At 38.2% G+C, this 21,877-nt stretch overlaps 1 protein-coding gene across 2 annotated transcripts in view; it reads right to left on the bottom strand.

Moving 5' to 3' along the window:
- wtrw (ankyrin repeat domain 61 water witch) overlaps positions 1-18,194 on the bottom strand; it is a 47,514-nt gene extending 29,320 nt beyond the window's left edge. Inside the window, exon 1 of one of the 2 annotated variants that reach the window (XM_083123791.1) lies at positions 18,070-18,194. The gene's annotated coding sequence lies outside the window, so the exon portion shown is untranslated. Of the gene's footprint in view, positions 1-960; positions 1,228-18,069 lie in introns of those variants that run through there. The other variant, XM_083123792.1, reaches the window with a different exon arrangement.
- Between the last annotated feature and the right edge of the window lie 3,683 nt (positions 18,195-21,877).

Below are 21,877 nucleotides of genomic sequence, written 5' to 3'. Positions count from 1 at the left end.
CATGTCAAAGCTTGTTTGAAGTCCACTTTATATTCTTCAGATAGGCTACTGGAGCTGCAGTTTAAAAACGGTATCCGAACTATCATCGGGGATCGACCCCATGATCCTTTGCTTACAAGCCTACAGCGTTACCATTACACAAAACATTTAGAGTTGGTGTTTTAAGTCCACTTTATGCACAGTTAGGCTAATCGGGACTGGACCCACAGTTTAAAGTGGGATCCGAACCACTATACACCTCCACCGGGACCCCTTCATTACAAGGCGACGACGTTACCACTACGCCATCGGGGAGGTTCGTTACTACATAAAGCATGTCATCCACAGTTACTGTCATTAGTAAGGCTATGATTTTTATGATCTAAAAACCGCCAAAATATGCAAAATAAAATATGCTCTTATGACCTAAAATTTTACAAAATATGCACTATAATTTGAAAAATATGCCCTTATAACTGGACTGTTCCAAACATTAATACCTAAATGCCGAGATATTTTCACATACGTACTAATTTTAGTTCAATTTATGGGCCCTGAGTTGCAATTCACAATGAATACTTTCTCTAAATTTTCAAATAAAAATGGAAAATATTTTGCTACAGTCCAAAGAAAAATAAAATTCTCGAGTAAACATGGGAGTAAGAACGAATCCACTTCGAAAATGACTGTATATTTCTTGAAAATGCAAAAATATTCTGAATATGACAGAAAATCCATCAAAATATGCTCCATCACGCAGAAATGGCCAAATATGCCAAAATATGCCTTTAAACGGCACCTTAATTTTATTAGTTTCTTCATAATATTAATTTCTATATATGTTTGGGGAACACACCACCCTTACCAAAAAAAATATGCCAAATCATATGAATCGTAGCTCTAGTCATTAGCATTCCCTTGCGAACCAGTAAAATCACATGCGTGTACAATACATGCAGAAAAAGCACCAGATATACGTACCATACACTCATTTTTAATAATCGGCTGTTTGATTTCGGTCTTTCCTTGGTAAAACTTTCGGCATGTGTATAGAAGTCCTTCCATGTCTCGCAGTAAATGAAATTAGTCCCAGGAGAAGTCTATGCAACTCACCGCACACGCGCACACTATCACAACCACCATTCATAATTAACTAAAAGGCCCAAATCACGAAAAAGAAACAAGCATTTTGTTTCGTAATGGTCCTGACTCACTGTGTAACTGTATCACCACAAGACTAACGGAATCCACTTCCTACCTCTTCTGCCCAGAGAGTTGAACCGTGTCGCAGCGAAACTCCATGAAGGTCGAGCGCTGCTATCGCTGGATACAACAAAAAAGAAGGTGCGCTACTTTCTGTTCAAAGCTAACTTCGACGATGTCCTAGTCCGTAGCTTTCAAGAGGCGGATAAAGGTATGCGTATGCGGGTGTGTCTTATGTAAGTGGCTGTTAATTGCTAAAGGGGTAAATTACTCATTAATAATGAGTGTTATAAAGAAAAAAGCATTATGCTGACAGGGCCAACATAAGATTTTTGGTAACGTATAACATTGAAGCACCCCAGGACAGGGAATAACGTCGAAACGTTACAATAGAAATAAGTACAACTAACTCTCTAGCCTTCTTAAACCCGAAGGTTCATGGCTGCAGCAACACAGGCCTTCCATCTGTCCCTATCTTGAGCAAGATCTATATACTCTTTTCCATCCCTACCGATATCCTTTAGGTCAATAAGTACAGAAAGTTTTAATAGTATTTAACATTTTCTTGTATTATTGCACTTTATGTATCTTTGGAATCGATTGATTCATTCATTTGGTTTATTTTACTTCGCTTTCTGCCACTTTTGGGGAGAGGATGAAGGATTACATTGAACACCAATGCCGGGATTCGAACCCGGGACATCTGGCGTCGTAGCGCGCTGCGCTAACCACTCCGCCACGGAGGATGAGGATGAGTGATGATATGATAATTGTTCAAGGGACACTAACACAAAACACCCAGGCCAGAATTCGAACCACCCCGGCGTCGTAGCACGTTGTGCTACACAGGTCGATAGATAATGAACTACTTTGAATAAAGTGTTAAGATCAAGGTTTTACGCTATTAACATTGAGACAAATTATATTATAATTCCTATTATATCCTAAGGAGGAGAATCAAACACGGGTTCCTTAGAAAACAGAGCCAGCTCGCTGCCGCTGCTCAATCTCCCTTTATCACAAGATTGTGCTGAAACCACTGGCCTATGCAGAGGGGGGGGGCGGAAGGGGCTACAGCCACCACCTCGAAATTATCAGAAAATAAATGATCAAATGAGAGCAGTAAAATGTCGGGAAAACTCAAGCAGTAAGAGCAAACCACCATAAAATGGCCCCGATAACCATTTTTGTCTTTAAATAACTTTCAAAACGAAGGTTTAAATTGGTAATTGGATCTCATATCTCGTGAAAAAGAACAACAACGGGGTATCACCGAATTGCTCTACAGCGATGTAAAGGCCAGATTCATGGCACTAAACCCGCGTTCACATTCAGCTGCAGATATTGGTTCAAATTTGATTGAATTCGTGTAATCTTTTAGTTAGGTGAAAATGTATTTTGGATTTTCTTTTCAGATGAGAAAACCTTTAACTAGTGACGCACACACATTTTCGTTTACATGACATGTCATCATAAAACACATGTTCACAATCACCTAAATGCCATGTATGTATTATATGTATGTAATAGGACCACATGTGAAAAGAAACAGGTCTTCAAATTGGCTTTTCATATTGTCCACCAAAGGTTGAAAAAAATGCTTCCGAGAGAATCTCGTTAACTACGGTCCTTCCTTCACGGTGAATCAATCCTTTTCAATGTTTCAAGAGTAGCCATGTCAATTTATTACATTGCTTTAAGAACTGAAGGATTTCGGTTTTGCACATTAAAGATCTTACATACAATGATAATACTTTCAGTGCTTGTAGAACGTCATAAAGTACAGCAAATTCTATTAGTTTCTCAAATGTTTTAACAATTCTTCAAACTTAAACCGCCCATGAGTCGAACGGAGACCATCTCGATTTATTATTTTTTTAAAAGACAACAAAACGCTATGGATCCCAACAAGCGCTCAAACAGGATTGAACGATGAAACGACCCAACATACGTCAAAAACACGACCAAGTTTTAGTATTCGATAGAAAAGTACTTGTGAAAAACCAGAAGTCTCAGAAAATACCGAATACATGGCATCTAAAGGAGAGATGCCAGGGGAGCAATATATATTGTTTTCTGATTTTAGTAAGCACTCCACCACGAATCACGATAACAAATACAGAGCATTCCCTGACATTCGCTACGAGACTCGGCGGCAAGCGGCCCTGCGTCAGCGCTTGTCTTTCCCGGTGAACGGGGTCCGCGACAGTCGCACGCTAAAGTCTGTTTTTTCGCTCTCTTTCCCTTTCTGTTGACGTTGCAGACTGACGCCAGTATAATCCTCCCTCGGAAGTTGTGTTGTGTCGTGTCCGTGTGTTGAAGATTGTGGCTTAATATGGCACCATAAAAGTTTACATTACAACAAAGGATTTATCTTGTCGAGTGTTACTACGGAAAGAGGAATTGTGGAGAAGTGCGATGACGTTTTGCAACGAAATTTCCTGGTGTTCTCATTCCACATAGAACCACTATATTAAACCTCGTAAAAAAGTTTAGAGTAACAGGGTCAGTTCTGAATAAAAGTGGAAAGAAAAACCCACGTGTACTTACTGAGGAAAAACTCGATGAGATAGGACAAAGGTTAGAACAGTCTCCTCGGAAATCTATCCGCCGCCTCTCACAAGAAACAGGTGTTTCAAAAACCCTCTATGTCCCCCGATTTGTCAGCCTGCGATTTTTATTTATGGGGAAATCTAAAAAATAAAGTATACAAAGACAATCCGCACACCATCCGTGAGTTAAAAGAGAGTATTTCAAATTTTTTTTTCAAATTCAAATTCTTTATTTACGTGGGCGAGGTTCAGCCTGAGGCTGTTCTGCCACCTAACCCGTGTCATCGATTACATTTAAATTTACATTTCTTATACATATGTTATTACAGTATTAATACAGTGTACAATAAACTGTATGATTTAGTTACAAAATCTATTGATAAAATAATTGTAATAAATGTATGAATAAAATGATACAAAAATTGTGAAAAGACAACTACATAAAAATAAAATAAAATGAATGAAAAATAAGTAAAAATAAAAACATGTAGACAAAATACATAACATAAACATACAAGTTACATCATAGTATTTGAACACAATCTCTGCTCTGCCAAAAGAAAATTCTTTACTTCATTTCGGAAAGATTCTATTTTAGATATGCTCGACATGGTCTTAGGTAGGGCACTCCATATTTTTGCAGCAGAATATGAAAACGACGACTGATATGCCTGTGTGTTGCAGAGTGGAAGGTTAAATTTGAAATTATTTCTTGTATGGTGGCTGTGAATACTGGTGCGAGGGATCAACATGTCTGCCAGATACGACGGCTTGCCAGATGTAATAATTTTATGTATAAGGCAATATGTATGCAGTAGCCGCCTACGGTACATATTGAGGATATTCTTATTATTTATGGAAGGTAAAATATGTTCACGTCTCGGGATGCAAAATATGAACCGCATGCACGCATTTTGGCATTTTTGAATCTTTGCTTGTAAAGTTTTATTTATTCTACCAGAGTACACTACGTCACAATAGTCGAGAAATGGATATATAAGTGTTTCAACTAATCGCTGCTTGATTTCTGAAGATAATAGTTTGTTAAATTTAAACAAGAATCTAAGTGTTCCAAATGATTTATTGATTTGGCGGCTAATATGCTCATTCCATGATAGACGAGTGTCAAATATCAGTCCAAGACTTTTAACTACTTGAGCTCTAGGTATGACATCATCATTTATTGTAATTGTTGTATTAGTGTGCTCGACCGAACCAATAGCATTTCGAGTTCCAATAAATGTATAACATGACTTATTAGCATTAATTTTAAGGCCATTTGCATCACACCATGTTTTTATCGCACCCAAATCATTACTTATGTATTTAATACTTCTAGCAATTTCTGTTGGATTGAATGATTTGGTTAGTTGAGTGTCATCAGCATATGAATGTACGTTACAGTATTTGACAACTGAGGGTAGGTCTGCAATATAAATCGTAAACAATAAGGGACCTAATATAGATCCTTGTGGAACACCAGATGAAATATATAATTTATTAGATAATAAAGTAGGCGACAGTTTTACACGTTGATTTCGGTTACTTAGATATGAAAAATACCAGTTAAGGGTAGATTGTGAAAAACTGTAATATTTCAGTTTACTGAGCAGTAATTTATGTTGTACCGTATCAAATGCTTTGGACAGGTCCAATAATATTAATGCAGTGAGGAATTTCTTATCCATAGCCTGGAGGATGTCATTTGTGACTTTCAGCAAAGCCGTAGCAGTGCTGTGTGCCGGCCGAAATCCTGACTGTGAGGGTGGAAGAATATTGTTTTGGGCAATGAAGCTAAATGTCTGTTTATAGATTATTTTTTCTAGTAGTTTTGAACACACAGGCAGAACACTAATAGGTCGAAGGTCGTTTACATTAGTTGGTCGGGTCGTCTTAGGGAGTGGTGTTATCAAAGCTTCTTTCCATTTCCTGGGAAATACGGATTTCTCGAGCGAAAAGTTAATAATATGTGTGATAATAGGCAAAATAAAAGGTAGCGATAACTTCAGCATTTTAGTTGATATTCCATCTGCACCAATAGCAGTAGACTTGATTTCGTACAAACATTTTCTTACAGTATAGCCATCCACTTTTTTAAAAGCAAATTCGGGAAGCATATTATTAAACTTTTGGTTACTAAATTTTAAACATTCTTGAGATATCAGACGTTGGTCGATATTTAGACTATCAATTGAATTAATAAAGTGTTCATTTATCTCGTTCGCATTGTCAAACGTGGAGGGGAGATCATTTTTATTTGAGCCAATGCCTACAGATTTCAGCTGCTTCCATAAATGCTTTGGTTGTCTTGGTGTTTTATTGATGTTATGCTCAAAATAACACTTTTTTTCTTGCCGAATAACGGATGTCGTGAAATTTCTCAATTCTTTGTATTCTTTCCATGCAGATTCAGTTCCGATTCGCTTGAATTTACGAAACGCATTGTCCCTTAGTTTCATCAACAGCTTCACATTCGATGTAATCCACGGCATACGTTTGTTACGAACTCGTGTTTTACGGATTGGCGCGTGCTTGTCAAAGAGATCAAGTAAGTTGACATTGAAATACTCTACTTTCATATTCAAGTTATCGGTGTTATATATTTTTCCCCAGTTAATTTTTTCTGCATCCTTCACGAATTTATCATAATCAATATCACCGTATTTTCTGTGGTATATAATTCTGTTCACGCTTTCTGGTTTGGTATACGCAAGTACAACGTGGGTCATTCTATGATCGCTATTGCTGACTGGCTCACCGACACCATGTTGGATTACATTTTGCATGTTGCTGACAAACGTCAGATCAATTAATGACTTAGTCGTGGAGGTTATTCTGGTCGGTTTATTGATTATTTGCGTTAATTGAAATTGATTAAACAAATTTTGAATGTAAACGACGTCAGCACAGTCTGGATGTAAGAAATTAATGTTAAAATCTCCAGCTATAACAAGGTCATTAACTAAGGGATACATTTCGGTCAATATATCTTCTAAAATTGACAACTGTGTATATGGAATACGCTTAGGCCTGTATACGGCACAAATACCGAGACGTTCCTTTTTTATTTCAACCGTAGCTGCAAGGTACTCAACGTCAAACTCTCCTTCGATTTCGAAAGACAACGGATGCAGTTTTAGTCCCTCCCGTGCGTATATGCAGACACCCCCACCCATGCTGTAATGGCGATCAGAGCGTATTAAGGCCGTGTCCGGATTGGCAAGCGCTCCCTCCCGTTCTCTCCCGTTGCTCTCCCGTGCCGTCGAAGTCACGTCCAAGTCGTCCGAATCTGCATGTCACCTTGTAGTACGGTTGTCACTTTTCCCGCCAGGTGTCAGCTCGAACTTCACCCACCGCGCTCTGGGGCGCAGGCGCATCGCACGAAAGCAGAAGGCAGACGCCAAACAAACATGACAATGATTTCCACCTATTTACTACTCATATTAAAAATGTAACACGCTATTTCATCATTTACAATTTTTCTGCATTCAATATTATCGATATAATGTTAAAGTATAACTGAGTTTTACATCCTCTAATCAGTAAATGTTGTCTGTACAAAGTGAAAGTGAGAATATGGCTGCCAAGCGCAGCGTCACAGCGAGTTCAAGCGTGCATCTGTCGCTCCTCTCTGCTCTCCCCTCCGACTCCACGTCTGCCGCGAATTCGGACAACGGAGGTTGGCTGAGTCCCCGGATGGAACGGTGCTCTAGGTGACATCTGCTGCCGATTCGGACGCGGCATAAGTCATAACCTGGAATTTTCAATGCATTATCCGTTATATTGCAAGTTAACCACGTTTCTGTTATGACAAGAATGTCAATCTGTTTCTCTGTAATTTCGATGCATATTTCCTGAAGTTTGGGGAATAATGACCTCACGTTTACATTTGCTATTTTGAGACCCAGGGAGCAGCCGGTTCTTTTGTCATCGGCGAGAGGGCGACGGAGGACATGCCCTAGAGCAGTGGAGTTCATTTCAAGGGGGGTGGTAGGTTCTGTTAGAGGCATAACGGTAGAAGTAACTTCTGGAGGGTTGCAGAGCAGAGAGAGGTTGCAAACTCACTACATTTATCCGCAGATACATAAAGGTTACAAATACAATTACAAATAAAAGTTTTCTGCTTTTTACGGTACTTTTGATCATTAGAAACTTATGAATATGTTTTTTTGATTTACTAACAATTAAACTTTGCTTATGTACAAGAACGTATCTCACATTTACGAAACTAAACTGTAAAATTATGCAGTTGCGATTAAAATATTGAAAGTAGTAAACAATAATAAAAGAAGCAAAACACGTATATATCAAAGAAAAGAGGAACTCAAACATTTAGAAGCTACAACTTAAGACTAAATGTGTTCCCGATAAATAAAAATTATAAGAGTAATGTGAAATTTAAATGTTATGTTATGAAAGGTAAAAGAGATTTAAAAAAATGATAAAGTACAGATCACTCATATCTTCCCGGTAAGCGTTCAAAGTTCATCTAATTGCTTTCTGCAAGTGATGAAGTGCTTCACGTTTCCAATGTTTATCACGATATTCCCATCTTGGGTCCAACAGTTCTTGTAATGGTATTTGCTCGTAGCCAGTTTCAGAAGCTCGAGACGTGCGCGGCAGAGATCTTCTGTGATGGTGATATTAGAACCCTTCAGTTTCCTTTTATTTCGAAACACACTTGCTCTCGCACGGTAACTAGTAAATTTAACAAGAATGGCTCTTGGCTTACCTCCGTTCTTCTGTCCTCCTACCCTGTGGCTTCTGCAAATATCACCATGCTGGATTTTGATGCCCAGTTGCTCTTCAAACAAGGCGGTTGCTTTGTTATCGGTATTCTCGTTGGAAGTTTCGGGAATACCGAATATCCGGATGGAGTTCCTCCTCTGGTACTGCTCTAAGTCGTCCAATTTGTCCCTGAGCCCTCGGAGTTGCTCATCCTTCTTCTTCAGTTCATCCTTCATGCTGTGCATTTCTTCAACGTTAAAGTTTAGTGTTTCCTCCAGACTTTGAAGCACTGATTTTGTCACTGCCTCGACTATCGAGTCCACCATAATTTTCATCATTTCAGGTGCCTGCACAGCAATCTTCACTTCTTCACAAACACGTTTCACAAATTCTACGTTGTTGAAGTTGGAAACACTGCTTACGCTGTTCGGTGATCCCTGGTTCTTTCCAGATTTCTTCGGTGCCATACTGAACGGTGAATTAGAAAATAGTACAATACAAGGCACAAAGTAATAAACCGAAGGCGTGTTATTTGCAAATGCACTTCTCAGATATTAATCTCACCTTACAATAGTAGTTTGACCATTAGAATGTTAATTTACTGCAGTTGTTTACGTTATTTCGGGAGCACAAACGTTACGCACTAGCGACCAGCCGCCATTAGAGAGATGTATTGTACGAGAAATCGGGAGAATTACAGTAGACGAACTTGCACGTGTAAATGCCAATTTCCTTCGGAGATGCCAGCAGAGGGACATCATTTTCAACACATTCTGTAGTCAAGGTTAGTACACAATATGAAAACTGTAATTTTAATAGCCGACTCTACCGACTGCCGTGGACCCCGTTCGTCGGGAAAGACAAGCGCTGTGTAGTACAATAGGTTAATGTACGTGCAGTTTGTTGTAATATATGCAGAAAGGATGTAAGTTTTCAGTGAGTGTAGGTTTACAGACTTCAGCCGCGTGGCGCTAGCATTCATGGTAGATAAAGATAGTGGTCACGCCACAACAGCGCACAATGTATCGTATGGGATGTGAAATTTTCGAGTGTTATATGCACACTAGTACAGCCACATGGCTGAAGTCTGTAAATCTGCACTCACTCAAAACTTACATCTTTCTGCATATATTACAACAAGCTGCTCAGAGATACGTACATTAACCTATTGTACACAACGGTTTATTTTTCTGACATCTCAAACGGATCATCCGTGCGTAGTTTCGGTTCTACGTGATACTAACAATTTCTCATTTCTGAACGTTTGTTCCAGAAGTGAACCATTGCGCATTTAGCTTCTTCTGGACATGTAGAACATTAAAGAAAATGTTCGATGTAATAGCAAGCAAGAAACAAACATTGTTTGATGATCGATTATTTCGTTTGTTATATTCTTGTTTTCAGAGATCGTTGGAAGAGATGCAGCCGTATTACGCAACCGGTAGCCTAAAGCCTGTTCCTCAATAAATTACAAGGCAGGAACAGCTGATATGTAGCTGTCAGGTTGTTTCATGGAGACGTGTATAATGGCTGTGGACTACAATTCACATGTAAAATGAAAAAACGTGAATTTTGTTTTGCATAGAATAGCTGCACGTACAGATAAGAAGTGAGAGGCGTTCAACTGTTCATGATAATAATAATAATGAAGCAGATTATAATTAAGCAATAAAATATGTCTTTACAAGCACTGTTATTGTAAATATTGGCGTTGTTAATGATATTATTTATGTGTACAATATATTTTTATTACGTGCTTTTCTTAATTATGCAAATTATTAATCAAAATATGGAACTCTACATTTTAATTATTGTAAAGCTGACACGGGCTGATTACTGCTTGGGTACTGGTGATGTACGTGATGCTCGAAATTTATTGCTTCCATAATTTTATATTAAGAATAAGAAGCTATTGAGAAAAAACGCTGACATGCACAAAATAATACGATCAGATAAAAGCTGCTGAGATTGTGCAGAAAACTTTATTGAAAAACTATCCCAGATTCTATATCCATTGAACTAGAACCTTTGTTTCTATAATTAATGCAATGGCACTGAATGAACACATTCAACGTATAGATAGTACCCAAAATCCAGCATACTTTTGTATGTTTTATTATTAATTAACGATATATAATTAACGATTTCTCTTGTGAATACAGTTCTTATTATACCTATTTTAGAACATAAGGATCATCTATGGAACTTAGCTTGCAACATATCCATGAAATATTTTATAGGAAATGTTCAATAGAGAAATTTATTGTATTTCTACATTAAGTATTTTTAAAATTTGATTACGGATGCGGGAGCATGAGAGCGCAACCGTTGGCATTCAGGACAGAAAGAAGCTACATTATTAATGAACAAAATATCACTTAACTCACTCCAGACACACGATTTACGACAAATTTTTATGTATGTACTCGTATACATATGTATTTCAAGTAATTCTCACGTGTTAATAAAAACTTTTTACAGCGGTACAGTACAGTAGCCAATCACATTCAAAAGTTAATCATCGTGTCAAAGTTCTTAATGCGAATCATGTGTCTCCATTCACAATTTTCATATGCATTCAACTATTTTAATTATTTTCAAACTCTGTTTCTATTCTGCCAGGAGAATGATTCTGTAACACCCATGAAGAGTGACGGACAGGAAGACCTACAGATTTCACCTGCGTTGTTGTCGACTTCTACCACACAAACTCTTTCTAAAAGGATGTTAGGTGCAGGAAGAATATTGTTGCTTCAATCATTGACTCAAGAAACTTCAGAACAAACACGGAAACGCTTTTAGTTGGACACGCGACGATTGATCCACGTTTGATGACTACAGGGTCTTGTATTTTCTGCGTCAATAAGTAGACTGCCTCTCTAGGTTAATCACGAGAATGACTACGAATGTGTTGTCCAGGCACTGCCTCGGATAATTCAGGGTAATTCAGTGATTTATCCACACACACTCCCCAAAACCTTCACCTCAAATTTTCCCCAACACCTGCCCTAAAATATTCACTAAGATTATGGTCATTTTGGCGCTAAATTCACCCTTGCACCACCCCTAACAACGAACTTGCACCCCCCAGATGGAAAATCCTGAATAAATTCCTCCTTATGGAAATATGAAAGTGCATATGCCAGGTACACTCGTCTCACTTATTAAACGCACGGCCATGAAATTAGGCGGGTGGCAGAAGTTCGCGCTGTTGTGACTTCGGAGCACAGCCCCGTGTGTTCGGAGGGTTAACAGAATGAAAGATGTCGTTGTAGAGTTTTTCTATTACGTCGTGCAATTAGTCTAATTCTTCTAAGTAAAAAATGTATTTTTTTCTAATTAATTTCACAAATCGTTAAAATAACTGCACCAAATTGCTTTGTGTAAATTACACAGTACTACTGAATTAGCTGACTGTACAATCAACCTCAAAGACAACTTCGCAAATTGTCCATCCCCATTTTCATTCTTCATTCTAGGGTACTTTTGGAATGAAATTGTACTTGTGCTAGAGTGCTTTTTGCTTCAATTATTGAACACGGCGTTGTGAAAAACAGAACGAAAGAAGAATGGCTGATTCATTTGTCTTTATTTTACTTCACTTTTCTGCCACTTTTGGCTAATCGCGAAGATGAGAATGAATTGTGGTGAGATGAAATGGATGAAGGGACAATGACAAACAGCGTGTCGGTTCAAAACATTTCTACAGCGTATGACAATCATTAAAATAAACAACTTTTGTTTGAAACCTGGTTTCAGTGCTCGAGAAACGAACTTTTATTCTGAATGTATGCAACCACGGTGCAAACGTTTGGAGTTGCAATTACGATCAACAAAATATATGACCTATCTATAATTAACCAGGTTCATACCGCTGTAAATATCTACTTTACAAAGCTAGCGAGGACAAAAGGAAGAGAAGATAATATAAAAGAAGATAAAATAGAAATAAATTACAGAAATAGGAAATTCATAATATTTCAGAAATAAAAATAGTGCGATTTTTTCAAGGGGGTTACTTTACCTCTGTACTGACTCATGGGAGATAGTATCGTTGGGTGAGAACCAGAGGGACGTTACTCCAATTTATCAATGTATTCTTACGCTGACTCTTAAAAAGAGTCAGTAAATAAGAGATACGTGACTCCATCTTACTGAAACGATTAGAAGTGACTCAAAATAGAGCTCTCCAGAGGAGTTTATTTAAACAAAACTGAAAACTGCATTTTTTTGGAGTTACGTTCATCTGATCTCATACGGCGGTTTGGCCTTGAGAGGCCTGGATTCTCCAACTGGAAAGAGTTTGATTCTTGTGAAAGTGCATACCTGAGGCATCACAACAATCTCGTGTCATCGACCCCAGTGCTCGAAATGGAAATTTCTAGCTAGGGGGGACACTTGGGCGCGTTTTAGAGAGACGAGGAGGGATGCTAGCATAGTAGATCGACATGCAGACAATGCAGTAGGTGGGACATCATTATGTAAATTATATTAGCTGGGAGACTGTTGTTTTCTTAACTGGGCGGATAGCATCTAGTACTTTAATGTGTTACATTAGTCAACATATTTGTGTCAATTGGTACATTTGAGGTTGTGTGCATGCTTACAACAGTCATGGTGGGATATCCTGGAGGGATTTTCCCCCATCAACAATATTGGCCTCAAAAATCCTCCTCCACCAACAAATTCTGGGGAGAGAGTTTTTGTTATAACAATAAAAGATAAGCAATTAGTTTCGACTTCAAATATAATTTACTAAGGATAATATCGAAAAAGCACACTCTCTTTCAAGAGATAATTCACAGATCCACACCAATAGCAATATATGTACAATAAAAGTAATACAGTACAATAATGTAAGACAAATATAAGTACGAAATCTAATTGATTTATATTAACAGAAAGCAAAAACTAAAAGAAAAACTATTTCATTTGAACTATTACATAATTAAACTATTTTGTAATTTATTGACATCTTGAACCAGTTAGTAAAGGTATTACGTAGTTTGCTACTTTATAAATCTGTTCCATTTAGTTTATGTTTTATAATAAAATAAATTTCTGCCTTGATCAGCATACTGAGTTTTTCATATCATGGAAACAAGGCTTAATGGTGTTTTAATAATAATGTATTTTTAAATATTTAGTAATTTATATTTATTAACATTATAAATTAATATATACAGGGTGACTGGTAATTAGATGTATTCCCTGAAAGGGGTTAAAGTAGAGACAATTTGCAATAAATTTGACCATATGATACCCCGTCCGAAAATTAGTAATTTTCGAGATAATCGAATTTCAATTGTTTTTTTTAAAAAATGACAATTTTCCACATAAAAAGATGAATTGAGAAAAAAACTGCTCAATGTATGGAACTTATTTCAGAGTTTTCTGATAGCTAACAAATAAGTGGTTCGTTGAAAAAAAGTTTTTCCCAAATAACGATCACATGTAAGTACCGGGTGGGTCTAAACTTACAAGTGATGATAAAAAAATGCACTCTTAGTTTACTTGGCAACGTATTAATAACAAAAATGGTATGACACGAAGCGTACAAATTACTTAAATTTCTTCCTTGTGGCATCTGCTATCCAACAAGGTACAAATGTTGCTAACATTCACATTTGTGTACAAGAAATAATACTTCATTCATCTTCATGTGAATGGAATCAATGAACAATACAATTAAAGAACACATCTTGTTCAAAGTGGGCACCGCCGTTACGAATGCAAGCACGCAGGTTTTTACGGACATTTGGTCTCTTAACTCGTGATGTGATGGTGTCCTTAATGTGTTGACCAGCTGTTCAGATTCTCTCCCCGAGCTCTTCTTGCGAGTTTACCGCTGTCTTGTCATGTGGCTCCAAATGTAAAAGTGGCAAGGCGTCAAATCGATCGGGGGATCGAGCTAAGCAGTCATCATGCTGATAAATCATGCCACGTCTTGTAGCTAGAGGCACATCCTCCAACAACATTGCCATCCTGTTCCTCAAAAAATGTTCATAAGTGATGCCATTTAAGATTTGGGGCAGGAAAAATGGCTCGATCAAATGATTGTTGATTACGCCCATCCATACTTCTGCCTGGGCGTGCGACATTGGCTGGATGAAAATTACCCAAAGAAATGGATTGGCCGAGGCGGTCCGATTCCCTGGCCGGTTCGATCCCCGATTTGAAGCCTTTCGACTTTTACATTTGGAGCCACATGACAAGACACCGGTAAACTCGCAAGAAGAGCTCAGGGAGAGAATCTGAACAGCTGGTCAACACATCAAGGACACCATCACATCACGAGTTAAGAGACCAAATGTCCGTAAAAACCTGCGTGCCTGCATTCGTAACGGAGGTGCCCACTTTGAGCCATACGTGTAATGTTCTTTAATTGTATTGTTCATTGATTCCATTCACATGAAGATGAATGAAGTATTATTTCTTGTACACAAATGTGAACATTTGTACCTTGTTGGATAGCAGATGCCACAAGGAAGTAATTTAAGTAATTTGTACGCTTCGTGTCATACCATTTTTGTTATTTATACGTTGCCAAGTAAACTAAGAGTGCATTTTTTATCATCACTTGTAAGTTTAGACCCACCCGGTACTTACATGTGATTGTTATTTGGGAAAAACTTTTTTTTTCAACGAACCACTTATTTGTTAGCTATCAGAAAACGCTGAAATAAGTTCCATACATTGAGCAGTTTTTTCTCAATTCATCTTTTTATGTGGAAAATTGTCATCTTTTTTTAAAAAAAACAATTGAAATTCGATTATCTCGAAAATTACTAATTTTCGGACGGGGTATCATATGGTCAAATTTATTGCAAATTGTCTCTACTTTAACCCCTTTCAGGGAATACATCTAATTACCAGTCACCCTGTATATATATATATATACACACACACACTTGCACTTTCTCTCCCCCCCCCCCCCCAGGTCCTCACCAGTCTTCAATAATTTCGCACCCTGACAACAGCGTACAATTCTGAATGCCTGACGCAACTCAACTTTATGAATTGGAATTCCCCTTTCCGTACAAAGCTGGCTGTTTTGTATTCAGTTGGATTTTCTGTCGGAACAGGAAACGGAGAAATGGATCACATCTTTCACACACACAGAAAAAGCTAACACATATCAAGGTCGCGGGTGCTTGGATTTGCTGAGGTGGAAAAGTTCTTGGCTTTCGTTTTTGAACGGACAAAGGACCAGAATCGAATTAGTTTTACCTTCAGTTAGAAAGCGCAAACAAGACTAGGGAGGCACAAGAGGAAGTGGAATAACCTACTTTTAATTGTGTTGAAATTAGTTAAGCACCACATTACAGTAATTGTTAATGCTATTTTTGCAGTGGCGCAGGCACGGTGTGTGGGGAGGAGAATACATTGTACCGCCAGAATTATTGGAGGGAGTAAAGTACTGCTAAATCTTTTTATCCTTTTGTTCCCCTTGTAACTCCGCAAACAATTTGACAGACACAAGATGCTGCCGTTCAAACAATATAGGTTTTTTTTGTATTTAAACGCATTTTTTTTATTTTGTCTACATGATCTTCCTATTCCAAAGAATACAACCCATCGTGAATCGGTTCCACTACATTGTGGTATTAATTACCTCAGTTGATATGCGTTCTTGAAATAAAAACTGTTTAAAATTAATGCAAAACGATGAAATGTCCTTCTTACATTTTCACCATCCTTCCTATGAATATAATCTATTTCTTCTTGCTTACTCTCTGTCCTTTGTTGATGATTTCTTATACTTTTTATATTTTCTCTTTAGTTTTCTGACCCCCTTTTTGCTACATTCTACACCTCCCACGCTGAGTTGGTGTTTTAAGTACACTTTATGTATAGTAAGGCTAATCGGGACTGGACGTACGGTTTAAAGTGGGATCCGAACCACTGTGTCATGTGCCTCCACCGGGTATCGAACGCGGGACCCCTTGATTACCAGGCAACTACGTTACCACTGCGTCATCGGGGAGGCACATAGTGGTTCGGATTCCACTTTAAACTGTAGGTCCAGTACCGATTAGCCTCACTGTGCACAAAGTGGACTTAAAACACCAACTCAAACAAAACCAGGGACCTCTGCCGTCGTAGCTCGTTGTGCTAACTACTCCGCAGCTGAGGTCTGTCAACCATTTCGCAATGACAATATTGTGAAAATTTCAGGTTTCTCAAACTCGATTTTTTCTTCTGCCACACAGAGAGAGAGAAAGAGAGAGAGAGAGAGAGAGAGAGAGAGAGAGAGAGAGAGAGAAACGGTGAATTTTATATCCAAATCAAAAACTTTCCTGTGCCATTGGTTGTTTTTAAATGATTCCTGGAAAATGTTTACTGAAATGACTGGGGGATGGGAGCTTGGACCCGCGTTAAACTCTCACCTTATACATAGGTTGCTATTTATGTATCCGGAACTGGCAACACTAATGTTGCTAGGTAACATCTAATATATCCATCGTAAAGTTGGACATTTCTATGGTATATGTACCCAGAACGTTGTGCTTACGGATGCTATTTTTGTTTGATACAGGGACTTGAAAATTTCATCGGAGGCCAACAATGGAATTAACTCGACAACATTTTCGAGCAATGATTTTCTACGACTTTCGACGTGGATTATCTCAACAACAGTGCACCGATCAACTAACTTCGACTTTTGGCGTTGAAGCACCATCTAAAAGCACTGCATATCACTGGTTTAGTGAATTCAATCATGGCCCTCGTACGCTCACGGACGAATCTAAAGAAGGCCGTCCAAAATCTGTTGTTGTGCCAGAAAACATTGATGCTGTGCGAGAACTGATAATGCAAGATCGTCATGTGACATATCGTGAGATTGAGGCATCCCTAGGCATCGTGTCGATTGGTGCAAACAAATACAAAATACAATCGTGGTGCTTCAAAAGCCGTGTATAACATCTACACAGGTGACGAATCTTGGATCTATGCATATGAGCCCGAAAGCAAACGGCAGTCGACGGTGTGGGTGCTCCAAGATGAGCCAAACCCAAGAAAAGTTGTTCGTGCAAGAAGCACTTCGAAGCAAATGGTCGCCTGTTTTTTGGGGGAAAATGGACATGTGGCTACAGTTCCACTAGAGAATCGTAGAAGCGTCAATTCTGAATGGTACACAACCATTTGTTTGCCAGAAGTCTTCGGGGAAATCAGAAAAAACAACCAGCGACGCAGGATCATGACAATGCGAGTTGTCACACATCGGTCTACAAACTCAGTAATTGACCGGTGAAAACATTGAATTGATGGGTCATCCGCCGTATAGCCCTGATTTAGCACCCAATGTTATTTTTGTTCCCGTACGTGAAGAATAAGCTACGTGGTCAACGATTTTCTACGCCAGAAGAAGCGATTGATGCGTTCAAAATGCATGTTTTCGAGATACCTCAATCGGAATGGACAAAGTGCTATGAGAATTGGTTCAAACGTATGCAAAAGTGCATCGATCATCATGGAGAATATTTTGAAAAACAATAAAACCATTTTCAATTATACTTTTTTGTTGTTGTTGTTGTTATTCCGGATACATAAATAGCAACCCTCGTATATGGCCATGGCTGGAGAGAGACAATTAACAACGTACCTGTTTCAAAAACCAAATCCTTATTCTTCCAGTTTGGTAAAACGTTCCTTCAAAACACTGCACAATTTCCCACACTCCTACATGTTCCTCGCTGCGGAAGAAACATGAACCTGCGAGTTCAAAAGACGCAGTCGCACTGAAGCACGCACAAGCTGCCTTGGACTTGTATGACGTCTACCACAGAAAGACCAGTTGTCTGTGAAGATTACATGCCTTGCGGGGACCACTGCCCACGCTCTTATCGTACTCTTTCCCCTCTCTTTTGTGTACGAAGCAAAACCGTGGGGAAGAACAGTCAGTTTCAAAATAGAATATGATGCTTAGCTTAAGAGTATTGTAAGGACAAACTAGGAAAGTACCAGATCAAGGGTCAGTTGATAGATGGTGCCTTGCTGGGATTTTCCCGACCCTTCACTTCGCTGACTTTTTGTTAAGTGTTACCGTGACGGGGATTCACCAACGTGAGGTTAGATTGTCAGTCGATTAGTTACTGACTATGTACTTACTGGAACCTGGATTTCTAAACCATAAACACTGTAGAAAAATGTAGTTAAAATCATTAAAATCAGTCTTGGGAAAGTTATTATTTTAAAAAAATAACTGAGTTGTTCAATTTCTTGGCTCAAAATGTAACTCAGAGATGGAGTTGCATATTTTGAAAAGTGCCTCAATTTTGGTTATTGTCACTACAATTACTTTATTCTCAACATTTCCAATCATCCATTTTTGTTAGCAGAAAAAAAACTCGCGTTTGAGGTCCAGGGTTCGAATCACGACCTAGGCATGGGTGTTCTTTGTGAGTAAAATAACAAAAAGCCGTGTTTGAGAAACCTGACATTTTCAAAATAACGTATTTCCGATTTTTCGACACATAAAATGTACATGAATGCACAGAGGACATATGGGGACAAGTAGGGAGGGAGAATAGGGGGGGCATGAAATTGAAGAGAACATGCAAAAGGTATAAGAAATCATCAACAATAAACAGAAAGATACAAACTAGAAGAAATGCAGATTCTATTCATAGGATGGTGAAAATGTAGAGTAAGAAAGACAGAAATAGGAAAAGAGACACAAATATAAATGCCTCCATATTTCAGAGGGGAGGGCCAGAGACTATTTTTAACCACCTCTCTAGGTGACCATGAACTTATATTTGGCAACAATCACATGGAGACGTAGATCACTCAGTGGCGGGAACTTTACAGGAAAAAACCATCTAGCCTATAGCTACAGCAGCCGTTAACTATGTCTTCCAAACATGGATCATACTGTTATATACATAATTTAAACTTCAATGGTCTCTTAATTTTATATCAAGTTAACGATTGCTTTATTTTTTAAAGTTTTTAAATTCCAATCACTGCTTCATACAGTATTTCTTAATATCACTGACCTTAATTTCATTGAGTGGACAAAAAATTATAGAACTTCGCATTAATAAAAACAACTAATCGAAGGGGGTCCCGAGCCATCTCAGCCGGGGGTAAACCCGGGATGTCTGTATCTGTCCTTAGATATGTGGTCAAATCTTAATTTTTGCACTGTACAAGTTTTTGTATTGTTATTTGCTTCCAAACTGATATTTCAGCCTAAATAATGAACGTATGACGCGCAGATCTGGCAACATGGCCCTCGGTTGCCATGGCAAACGGTGCTGCCATCTATTATCGAAAAATTACCACAAAATTGCCTTTAGTACGGCCTTAATGTCAGCACTATGTGTGTGTCGCAGAGTCTTGTGCAAATACCTTCAATGCATTGTACAATATTTCTACGGAATTAGTTTGGCAAAAATTCGGGAAGACGATCGTAGATGTTAAGAAGGCTGTATTGGGAAAGTACCGTCTTGTTATTGTCATCGGTGTCGAGTGTCGCCATTTGCACAGACCATTTGTTAGTCACGCGTTCGTGATTGCTACACCTCCCCGTTTATTTGCTTAGAACAACTGACGTCAGATGCTGACTCCAAACTGATGATTACTGAAAAAGAGAGAAGTCCAGGCTTCTATAATCTTCGAGTCCGTTTTGGATAAATTATTGATAGCGAAAACAGTTTTCGCGGATTGTTTCGAAAGCCGTTTAAGATGAATCCAAGAAGTTGATTGTTCGTTTTTCGTTTGGAACAAGTTAGTTTGTTGATTGTACAGTCACGAACATTTCTGAGTTGTAACGATGCCTTTAAAATTAAATTAATTTGTTCCAGCCCAGAAGTGTCCGTGACCTACATTCGTTTTTTGCGTTAGTAGTCATTCTCTTTAGGGCAGTGGCGTACGATGGATTTTATTTTGGGTGAGGCTGAACCTGGGGGAGCGTAATAATATATCCTATAGGAAAAGTTGGTGTAGTTTGCTCTTTTGAATTGTTGAATCCAGCCACTTTTTTCCGGGGGAGATATCAAACTTCACGGGGAGGGAATGTAATAGGTATGAAAATAAAATACTAATAAAACAATGCTAATCTTTTAAAATTGTCCCTTAGTTCTGATACCCCCCCTGAGATTTATGGAAAATGTTAAAGTATTAATTCGAATGGTGTAGAGATATTTTACAACAAAAAATATTGTTTTCTGTGACTTACACAAAGTAAGTTACAGAAACAATTATTATTATTATTATTAAAGTAGGGATACATTTAAGATTTTAGTCTAATATCTAACTATAAAAAAAGGCATTTTGTCCTAAGTATTCAGTTATGCAAATATGTATAGATACACAGAATATGAAAATTATGTATGTATGTAATAATACAGAATAATAATAAATAAATAATAACCCGCGACTCGACAGCCCTTGAAGGGCCTAGGCCGATCTCTCGACTGTCAGTCACCCTCCCACAATCCTACCTAGAGGTGTAGAGATCTGCAACCAGTAATGGGGTGACGTGGGGTCAGCACGTCGAACCCTCAGCCATTATAGGAGATTTCCGAGACCGGGTTACGCTACTCACTTGCAACTCCCGGATTTCCTCACGATGGTAACTTGCCACCGGTCTTATACACAGGCCGTGAATCCAGAGACTGAACCCAGGCGGACTCGAACCCATGCCGTCCCGCAGTCCAAAGCACAGCGCCTTAGACTGAAATATATATATATATATATATATATATATATATATATATATATATATATATATATATAATAGTAGTAGTAGTAATAATAGTTACAATAACAATAATAAAAAGTTTCTATGACTCTGACCCCCTGAGTAAAAGTCCTGCGGACGCCTTGGTTCTGATATGTAATTAAATTAAGTGTATTTAGATATAATTCAATATAATTTTAAAAATGAGAATCAATAAAATAATATTATAGCATAGAACACTAAGGCGTCTAGGCTTTCTACAGCCTATCTGTGGATCAAACTTTCTGTAGATTCTTCGTCCCCCACAAGCTTCACACACCCTATTCCTTAATTTGGCAGTTATCAAAACGGACGATAATTTAAATTCGTTCAAAGAGGACTGAATCAGTGATTATTACTTTTAAAAAATATGTTCTACGTTAAATTAAAGTGAATGAAATAAAGACAAAGCAAATATTTTTGCTAAATTTCTTAGTTATTGTTCGAATGCTTTGCCAGGTTACTGAAAGCTTCTATAGTTATTGTTCGAATGCTTTGCCAGGTTACTGAAAGCTTCTGGGTGACTTTATAATTCCCGGAGAGAATGTTCCCTCAGGGCCAGCACCCGAATTCATCACTGTCCACATACATATACACATATTTGAATACGTATACACAGTAGCGTACGCAGGATTTCATCAAGGGGGGTGTTATTTCTAAAACTTTTTTCCAAATTCACATTACC

This window comes from Lepisma saccharinum, chromosome 6, assembly GCF_977018435.1.
Source record: "Lepisma saccharinum chromosome 6, izLepSacc3.1, whole genome shotgun sequence".
NCBI lineage: Eukaryota > Metazoa > Arthropoda > Insecta > Zygentoma > Lepismatidae > Lepisma > Lepisma saccharinum.
This window is presented reverse-complemented; position numbering and strand designations above follow the sequence as displayed.